Here is a 10,149-nt window from a genome sequence, read left to right as displayed (position 1 = left end):
TGGTACAGCATGGATGAACTTTGAAAATATTATGCTGAATGAAAGAAGTCAGACAAAGGACCACAGGTTGTACTCATTCAGTTATACAAAATGTTCAGAATAAGCAAATTCATAGAGACAGAAAGTAGTCTGTGGTTGCTTAGGGATAGGTAGCTGATGTAAAATGGGGAGTGATTGCTAATGGGTATAGGATTTCTTTATGGGGTGATGAAATTCATTCTAAGATTGATTGTGTGATGGTTGCACAACTCAGAATATACTAAAAACCAATGAATACTACTTTAAATATGTGAATTTTGTAGTATTTAAATTTTATCTCAATGAAGATGTTATTTAAAAACATCAGGCAGAGTGTTGCATAGGGTGAGACATCTGGTATCCTCAATCCAGCTCAACTAAATGCTAGTTTTACCTCCCAATCATTGTGAAAATCAGTAATTCCTCCTCAGAGTTTCAAAATATCTCCTAGGACAGTGGTCAGCAACTCATTAGTCAACAGAGCCAAATATCAACAGTACAACGATTGAAATTTCTTTTGAGAGCCAAATTTTTTAAACTTAAACTTCTTCTAAAGCTACTTCTTCAAAATAGACTCGCCCAGGGCGTGGTATTTTGTGGAAGAGCCACACTCAAGGGCCAAAGAGCCTCATGTGGCTCAGGAGCCGCAGTTTGCCGACCACGGCCCTAGGGAGAATCACTGAAGTATGTAAGAAATAAAATGAAGTCCACCCATTTTGGTGAACTAGAAGGGTGAAGACAGAATTGAGGGTGGGAAGATTTTTGGACAAATTCTCATCTCTTTATCCTGAGGTCCTGAAACAGGAGAGGAGATGAGATATGCTGGCCTTCTCCCTGCCTCAGCAATTGTATATTTGGTCAGTTGAGAAGAATACCAAGAGTAGATGAATTATTCCTCTACTCCCTGTTTTGGAACCTGGTAGTAAACTACTATTATGAAGGCAGTAGTCATTTCCCTACAAAAAATTCTTACTAGGCCTGCAAGAATATAGGAATTCATCTCCTCATAACATGGATGGGTAGAACACATCTACTTCATTTTTCTATCAACACCCCTTATGAATTTGAGGCCTTCGTTGGCTAGGTGTAATTTCCCGCTGTGTACAAACTCTCCAATTAGGATATGATTTCAGATCCCTTCCTTTTTCTGTCATTCTCCCAGTGCATGTGCCTCTGTGTATATCTCTTTTATGGTATAGTGTATTTCATGGTGTAGTGTAGTGTTCAGACAGAACCCAGTGTGTGAGCTGTGGTTTATGTGCAACCACTGTGTTCCTGCCTAACACTGGACTTGTGGATAGCCAGGAGTGTCAGCGGCAATTCCCATGACTCTGCAACCACCTCTCTGACTCTCATACAGAGGCGGAGCTTTTAGGTTGAAGAAAATGATTCTTTCCTAGGTCACAGAAAACAACAACAAAGAGAACATGTATTTCTTTCACATCCATGGTTAGGAAACATATGAAGGATAACAAAAAGCTATTTTAATAGTTTTGCTTTGCTACTAAGTTAGCTAATGAATGTAAAGTGTCTAGTCTGGTGTCTGGTTTAGAGTAGCAATTCAACAAATATTAGTTACTATTCCTTTCCTCTTGCCACCTTTTGAAATTGTTCTTGGAATTCTCCCTCTCTCCCCCTCTTTTAAACACAAGGATGATGATGTAGGGATGAACAAACAGACTATAAGATATTTCAATAGACTCTTTTTAATTCCAAGAAGATGTGAGTTTTGTTTTTCTTGAAGTAAAATCCTAAGGGACAGTTAGATGCAATACAAATATCTCAGGTATTTTCCAAATAAAATATAGCACCTGAGTTGAACAATCGTTTTATTAATCTAGATGATCTGTGCATTATTTTTGCATCTTCATTCATCTAGCTGGATTGTGTGTTTAAAACAATCTTCCAAATCTGTAAATACAAGAATTTAAAAGTGAGAAGTTTCAATGAGATCCTCTCTCACCTTATTGTACTATAGTTCTCAGTTTCACAAGAGATTAAGAAAAGAGAACTAACATAGATGGGGGAATTTTTGAATATCCTATAGCAACTGTTTCTTTTAAAAAGTTTTCTGAGAAATGTAAAGTAACCTTGTTCCCATAAACGAACCTGCTGTTCCTGAGAGTGTGGGCACACCATCTCTCCTATCAGTAAGAAACACACCGAACTTGGACTCGCTTTTTAAGGAAGCCATTTGTTAGAAAAAAAGAGTGACACAGAAGGAAGTGTCACACTATGGCATTGAAAGCAGGGCTCGCGTCAAGGTGTCACTTGACGATTTAGTACTGTCTAGCAGCCCAGGTCTTGCCAAGAATCTCCACGCCCTGGAACCCACGGGGCTTTCTCTTAACTGAAAACTACTGATGTGCTTTTCCAAAAAATTTTACCACATCTAACTCCTTCCTTACTAAATGACAATGACATCACTGAAATTGCTTTATAAACAGTTTGCTTAATATCTGATGAAGCACCCAGCAAGGTTCCTGACTTTATATAAAATACATCTTACTTTCATATGCTTAATTCCAGAAATTTCTCAGATTCAAGATATACTAGTACAATTTCTATTTGAAAAAAGTGGAACGTTTGAATGGAAAAAAATTGTACCTCTATATTCATTGCGGCATTATTTATATAAAATATCTGGTCTTAAGGAGTCAAATTCTTGCATTGGATAGGAACTTGGCAGGGGGAGGTGAGGTGGGAATAAAAGAAGATGGGGGTGGAAGGAGGCAAATGTAACCTAAGAAAGGAAGTTGATCCATCATGAAGGCAATAGAGATAAATAGAAATAAATGCCCCTGGCTCCTTGTAGAGTAGGACTGGTCCCACTAACAGGCTCGATATCACATAAGAAAAAGAGCAATCAGGATATGGATTTAAATAACTAACTTCCCACCCTCTACATTGCAGCATTATTTACAATAGCCAACACATGGAAGCAACGTAACTGTCCCTTAATGGATGATTGGATAATGTAATATATACTGTGTCCCCAAAAATGTATATACACACTTTGAATAATTATACAGGCAATGTTTATTAGAATACATTTCATTTTCAAAATTGAGCTGTCCGCTGGTAAAGCATATGTACATTTTTTTAGGGGGGGGGGACACCCTGTATATAAAATAAAATATTATTCATCCATAAAAGAAGGATATCTTGCCATATAAGACAACATGGATGAACCTGGAGGGTATTACACTAAGTGAAATAAGTCAGGCAAAGACAAATACCATAGAATATATTTGTGTCACTTACATGTGAAATCTAAAAAAACAAAACCCCCAAGTCAAAGAAAACAGAGCTCATAGACACAGCCAGCAGATTGGTGGTTGCCACAGGCAGGGGGTGAGATTGGGTGAAATGGGTAAATGAGGTAAAAATATACAAACTTCTGGCTATAAAATAAATCAATCCTGGGGTGTAATATGCAGCATGGTGACTATAGTTTTTAATACTCTATTGTATATTTGGAATTTGCTAAGTTTGTAATATATACAAATCTTGAAACATTGTGTTTTGCATCTGAGAGTAATATAATGTTACATGTCAATTATACCTCAATAAAAAAGTTAATAACAAATATTACGTGTCTCTTGCTGTCATATCCTAAGAAATACATCACATTACTTATGTTGCATTCCATTAAAAACATATAAACTCTAACCAGTTTGGTTCAGTGGATAGACCATCAGCCTGTGGACTGAAGGGTCCCAGGTTTGATTCCGGTCAAGGGCATGTACCTTGGTGGTGGGCATATCCCCAGTAGGGGGTGTGCAGGAGGCAGCCATCAATGTTTCTCTCTCATTGATGTTTCTAACTCTCTCTCTCCCTTCCTCTCTGAAAAAAAAAAAAAATCAATAAAATATATATTTTAAAAAAAACACCATGTAATCACGAAGAACATTAGGCAAATCCAAATGAACTCATTCTACAAAACAACTGGCTTGTATTAATCAAAATATTATTGTCATAAAAGACGACAGAAAGCTGAAGAATGGTTCCAGGTTAAACAAAAGTAAATAGACATGACAACTAAATGCAATATGTGGTACTGCATTGGGTCTTATATTGACTAAAAAAAAAAAAAAAAAAAAATCCATAACAGGCATTATCAGTATAACTGACAAAATTATAATATAGACTGAAATTTAAACAAAAATATCCTATCAATATTAAATTTCTTTTTTTGTTATTAATCTTCACCTGAGGATATTTTCCCACTGCTTTTAGAGAGATTGGAAAGGAGGGAGGGAGACAGAGAGAAATATCGGTGTGAGAAAAACACATCAATTGGTTGCTTCCTGCATGCACCCTGACCAGGGTCTGGGATAGAGCCTGCAACTGCAATACATGCTCTTAACCAGAATCAAAACCAGGATACTTAAGTCCATGGGTCAGTACTCTATCCACTGAGCAAAACCGGCTAGGGCAAATTTCTTGGATTTGATAACTGTACTGTTCTTATGTAAGAATAATGTCATTGCTTTCAGAAAATACACATTGAAGTAATTAGGGATAAAGGGGGATGATATATGCAACCCATCTTCAGATGGTTAAAAAAAATCAAATGTATTTGGACTTGGAGAGAGAAATATATGTGTGAGAGAAAGAGAAGGGAGAGAGAGGGAACATATATGCAAATCTGACAAAATGTAAAATTAAAAAAAAAATGGTGAATCTGGGTAGAGTATGGAAATTATTTGTATTCTTGCCATTTGTTATTAAATTTTAAATTATTTCAGAATTGTAAGTTAAAGAAAACCAAACAAATTAAAAAAAAACCAGCTTCATAAAAACAAAAACAAAATCATGATGAGTGGTTTTACATGATGGATGATTAGTAGTTTTAAATGTCCAGTTATAGTATATGTTATATAGCATTATTAATTCTATACAATAGTCATTCCTTTCATTGTCCTTGTATAGTTGTTCTCTACATAGAAAATGAATGTTTTATTAGGCCAAGGGCCCAACTAAACCAAACCACTAGAATTTATTTTTCCTACATGTTTTCTTATTATGTTCATTGAAAGAATGAATGTTGTCAGTATTTCTTCTAGCCCAATTAAAATGAAAATGTATTCATTTAATCCCATCCAGTAACTTTCAATGGTTGCCTATTATGTGCCCAGTTGTATGCTATATGATGATAAAACAAAGAGGAATGAATTATGGTCTGTTTCTTGATAAATTCAAACTAATGGGAGAGTCGGGCATTTAATCAGGATGAGGTACAACAGGAGCAGGGAGATGGAGCAATTATTTGTCTGTGGAAACTAGTTTCACAGAAGCGACAGCTGAAATGGGTCTTGAAGAATGAGTAAGAGTTTTCCAGGTGGAGGGGAAGGATATTTCCAGGCAGGAGGAGTGGCATGTGCAAAGCCTCGTACAGTTCAATAGTCATTTCTAATTTTATGCTAGATTTAGCTCAGAGGCATTAGAGCCTAAGTTAACTATTATATTTAAAAATATTTTTATTGTAAAGTATTACACAGATTTATAAAAGTGCACCACTATCAGCTTATTGAATTATTACCAAGCAAATGGATATGCAATGATAGTTGATGTCCAGATCTATAAAATGGCTAGTAACCCCAAAGTTGGCACTCCTCTCCAGTACACTTCCCAACCATCTCCTTCCTTCAAAGGTAACCACTATTCTATTATTTTAATAGTTGCTTCAACCAAGGGACACACCCACATAACTAACACCCTATCATCTCTAACTAAAGTTCCCTTGTAGGCCACACTCCCCACCCAATTTAACTGTTTGCTTTGAGGATTTCTGCAAAAGATGGGAAATCAGTGTGTTTGGTGCATCAAGTTGTGAAGGTGTGGGAGGGCCGGGTACCATAAGTGTTTATTATAATTATTCCCTGTACTGCGCTCTAGGTTATTTTGGGTGCTTTATTCATTAATTGATTTCTCCCAACACTGCAAGTAGCATGCAGCTGAAGCAACTGAGACCCAAGAGTTTCTCACTTGCTTAAAGACTCAGAACTCAGGAGTGATGAAGATAGGACTAACACCCAAGTTCTTTGGACTCCCAACAAAACACATACTCTTTTTTTACTAATGCTTCTTAAGATTTAACTTTCTTCATGTAGAAAATTGGTCAACAAGGATTTTAAATTGAAGAGTAGTAGTATTTGATTTGTTTTGATTATTATTCTGTTGGTAGTGTGGAATAATGGAGTGAAGGGGAGACTGGTCTTAGGGAGACGGTAGAAGTAGTGATTGCAAGGAGGTTTTGGAGTAGAAGATGGATGGTATATATGGAGAGAGGAAATTGTATTTCCTATACCTTTCTGAGGTCTAACCAAGTATTTATGGTGATAGGTTAGGCTGGGCTGAGAAGAGAAACCGTGTACATAAGTAACTGACATTACTTTGCATCTTTGCATACACTCCTCTCTGACCCCAAGGCTTCTCCCTTACTAGCCTGAATAGACAGCAACAGTGTTGGTTAGATTTTGGAAGAGGAAGAACAGGTTTGGTGAGAAGGTAAGTCCAGTTGGGTCCAGCTAATTATGAGATGCTGAGGAAATTCAGATGGTCTATCTCATGGGTAGTTAGAAATAGAGCTTAGAGACATCAGGGACAGGTCTGAGCTGGAGATAAAATTTTAGAAATAATCAGAATATATATATATAAATAAATAACTTGAGGCAAAAAGATCTGCAATCAGATAGACCTGCATTTAAATTTTATCCCAGACACTAATGATCTGTTTCCTCATTTGTAAAATGGGATATCTAATACAGAATCTTTGTAAAGATTCAGTGAAAAACTAGAAAGCACTTAGCCCATTGTCTGAGTTCAACAACAAAATTATAATACAGGTTTACTTACAATTCCACTATAATAAAAAGTATTTTTCATTTATTATTTTCCCATCACCATTTATTCAAATCTCCTCTTCTACTTCCTCCTCCCCAAAGTCATCACAAGTTTTTTTTGTTGTTGTTTGTTTGTTTTTTCTATTTTGCTCAATCCCTTCAAACCCTCTCCCCTCCCAAAGATGTTTACCTGAAAAGCATTTATTATGGAATTCACTTAAATGCTATCTGAATGGAAAATTTGTAAGGTTTACCCACATGTCAGCATGGTGCATGCACTGTCATCTGGCTAGCAAGACCTAAGTGTGTGTGCCTTTAGCACCAGGAATGGAAGACACAGTCCATGTCAGGGTTTACTAGTGGGCAGCTTATCTCCAGGTAGCAACCCAGGGGCAACTACTCCCTTCCCTCTTAAAAATAAACATTTTAGGGAAAAACATTGTCTTCTTTTTCTTATGTTATTTGCACACTATTGGGTGTTAAGCTTTAAATAGTTGATAATAGATCAACAGTTTAATATTTGTCCTAAATAAAAATTTCTATGGCCCCTTTTAAACTCTCTTGTGGTCCATAATTTTATTTGTACATAATTATGAATTTAATGATTTGTGTTGTAAAATGCCATGTTATAATAAAAAATAGCAAAATCTGGACCAACGTATATATGTTCTTTAGGAACAATAATCACTTCAACTTGATTTTTTTTGTTGTTGTTGTTGCTGTTTTAGTGGAATCTGTTTAGAACAAGTAGGAAAAAGCTTACAGAAAGCAAAAAAATGATAAAAAGAAATCTAGTGATCAAAGTTAAGGAATCACAAAAGGCTATCCACACAAGGCTACCAAATTGAGCTTAAAGTTTGACTAGCATTTCTTGTTTTGATGTTTTTAAAGGCATAAGCAAGCATTAAAAAAACCAGTAGCTTTAATTAACTACTATTGTTCTTGGAAGTAATTACATATTGTGACAAGTTGTATGCAACAAGTCTTCCCATTCATATATGTCCATATCCCTTTGAAATATGACTTTTGTTGTTCTTCCTATCAAGAAGGGGAATCTCCCTCCCCAATTCTTGAATCTGTGCTGGCCGTTTGGTTTACTTTGGCTAACAAAATGTGGTGGAAGTGATGCCACTCAAGTAACTGCCAATCCAGATCACTGATCTATAGAATTGAGAGCACATAAAATGGCTTTAAGGTGCTAATTCTAGGGTAACTTGTTATGCTGCAGTGGTGTGTTTGTTTTAGAATTCTCTTGTCTTGATGAGAGAATAATTTTAAACTGTAGAAGTCTTAGGTTAACCAATCATTGGGATGTACTTCTAAACTATTAAGGATCAAAAAAAGCTCCTCAAAGCTGCAATGTGTCACAATGGTTGCTGCAGTGCATCATGAAAAAAAGAGGACAGATGATTTTTCTGGGACGGTTTGTGCTCAGTGTTTTCAGAGGTAGGGCAATATTCTACATGATGGTCAAAGTCTCTTTAAACTCTAAAGCCCTGCGAAATTCCAATAGAATTGTGATTTGAGCAACTCCATTTTCACATCATGAACTTGTACATAGCATTTTTAATGGTTTTGTAAAAATTGATGGAACATCAATGTGAGAGAAACATTAGGTTGTGCCCTGATGAAAATTGCACCTTTTAGTGCACTGGACGATGCTCCAACCAATTGAGCCACCTGGTGAGGGCTGTACATAGCATTTTAGTATCTTCCAACCGGCAGGATCTACTGGCTCATCTTTCTACACAGTGTGATAAAAAACAGCTATGGCATAGGGTAGACAATGGAGTACACAAAATATAGCATAATGCCTAAGGTCATGAGTTCCAGAGCCATAATACTGGGGTTCAATGTGTGCTCAGCTGTATATCAGCTGTAACTTACCTTGATGAATTACTTTGTCTCAGTTTCCCCACTTATAGAATGAAGGGCAAAAATACCTTATTGAATTGTTGATAGCATCAATGGGTTAATATTTAAGCTTAAGCCATATTAACATATGTCAAATAGAAGTATTGCTATGTTAAAAGAATAATTTAGATTCTAGACATGGATCTGTTTCAGTGTGACCTTTGGCAAATCACTTAATCTCTCTGGATTTTGGTTTTCTCACCTATGAAGTAAGGTTTACTAGATAATTTCCATCGTTTCTTTTCCTCTTTAAAATTCTATGATTGAACATTTATGTACAATTATGTGCAGGACAATGTACAAATATTATCTTTGTTAATCCTAAATCATTCAAGTCCATGAACTAGAAACTAATACAGTATCCTCATTTTCCGGATGAGGAAGCCATAGTCTAGAAAGAATAAGATCCCATCACCAATGAGAGGAGTTTGTATTTAACCCTACATCTATTTGATTCTAGAACCTGAGCATCTAACTGCTATGCGAAACCGCCATGGAAGTAGGCTTTATCTTTGGTTGACTTAGTGCTATTTGTATCTGGCCAACAGTTCTAAATTTTTTTTCTCTAAATACTGTCCAAAATAAATAATTCCCTAAAAAATAAAATTCTATGACTTAGCATTTAACATCTGTTTTACCCACAAGCACATTCCCATCTTATCTAAATTTTCAAAAGTGGTTGAAAACTTATTTTATTAGCAAGCAATTTGGCGAACTCTCTCATCAGAACTACTTAGAAGGTAAAAATAACACTGCATTTACTCAGGAAACATTTTTATTTATATATAGAAAATATTAATAAGTCACATATCTGAAGCAATGCCTTTTCAGGTTTATAGAAAGTTAAAATGTACATTAAAACTTTAATTTGTGATAAAAATGCTTATTAAATAAAAGTAGGAAAAGTCCTCCAAAAATGAAGTAGTTCACTTCAAATTTTACCAAGATATACAATGTCAAATAGAAATCACTTATAATTCCAGTTATCACATGAAACTTTTTCATTATTATTTAAAAAAAATATATTTTATTGATTTTTTATAGAGAGGACGAGAGAGGGATAGAGTTAGAAAAATCGATGAGAAACATTGATCAGTTGACTCCTGCACACCCCCCCCGCTGGGGATGTGCCCGCAACCAAGGTACATGCCCTTGACTGGAATCGAATCTGGGACCTTTCAGTCCAGAGGCCGACACTCTATCCACTGAGCCAAACCGGTTTCGGCTTTCACTATTTTTTGCTTAAGCATATTGTATACAATTAAATATTGTATAAAATGTGATTTTTATTGGCTGTATAACAAACATCTCCATATGGACATTTCAAAATTTATTTTACATTAATTTACAAATTGACATTTCGTTACAT

At 35.7% G+C, this 10,149-nt stretch overlaps 1 long non-coding RNA gene across 1 annotated transcript; it reads right to left on the bottom strand.

The window, feature by feature from the left end:
* Nucleotides 1-4,427: 4,427 nt before the first annotated feature.
* On the bottom strand, nucleotides 4,428-9,789 carry LOC123651759. The gene is made up of 3 exons (XR_006740665.1): nucleotides 9,543-9,789; nucleotides 7,965-7,969; nucleotides 4,428-4,450 (listed from the first exon to the last, which is right to left on the bottom strand). It is a non-coding gene; the product is annotated as an uncharacterized LOC123651759 (long non-coding RNA).
* Nucleotides 9,790-10,149: the final 360 nt, after the last annotated feature.

This window comes from Pipistrellus kuhlii, unplaced genomic scaffold (assembly GCF_014108245.1).
Source record: "Pipistrellus kuhlii isolate mPipKuh1 unplaced genomic scaffold, mPipKuh1.p scaffold_m20_p_10, whole genome shotgun sequence".
NCBI lineage: Eukaryota > Metazoa > Chordata > Mammalia > Chiroptera > Vespertilionidae > Pipistrellus > Pipistrellus kuhlii.
This window is presented reverse-complemented; position numbering and strand designations above follow the sequence as displayed.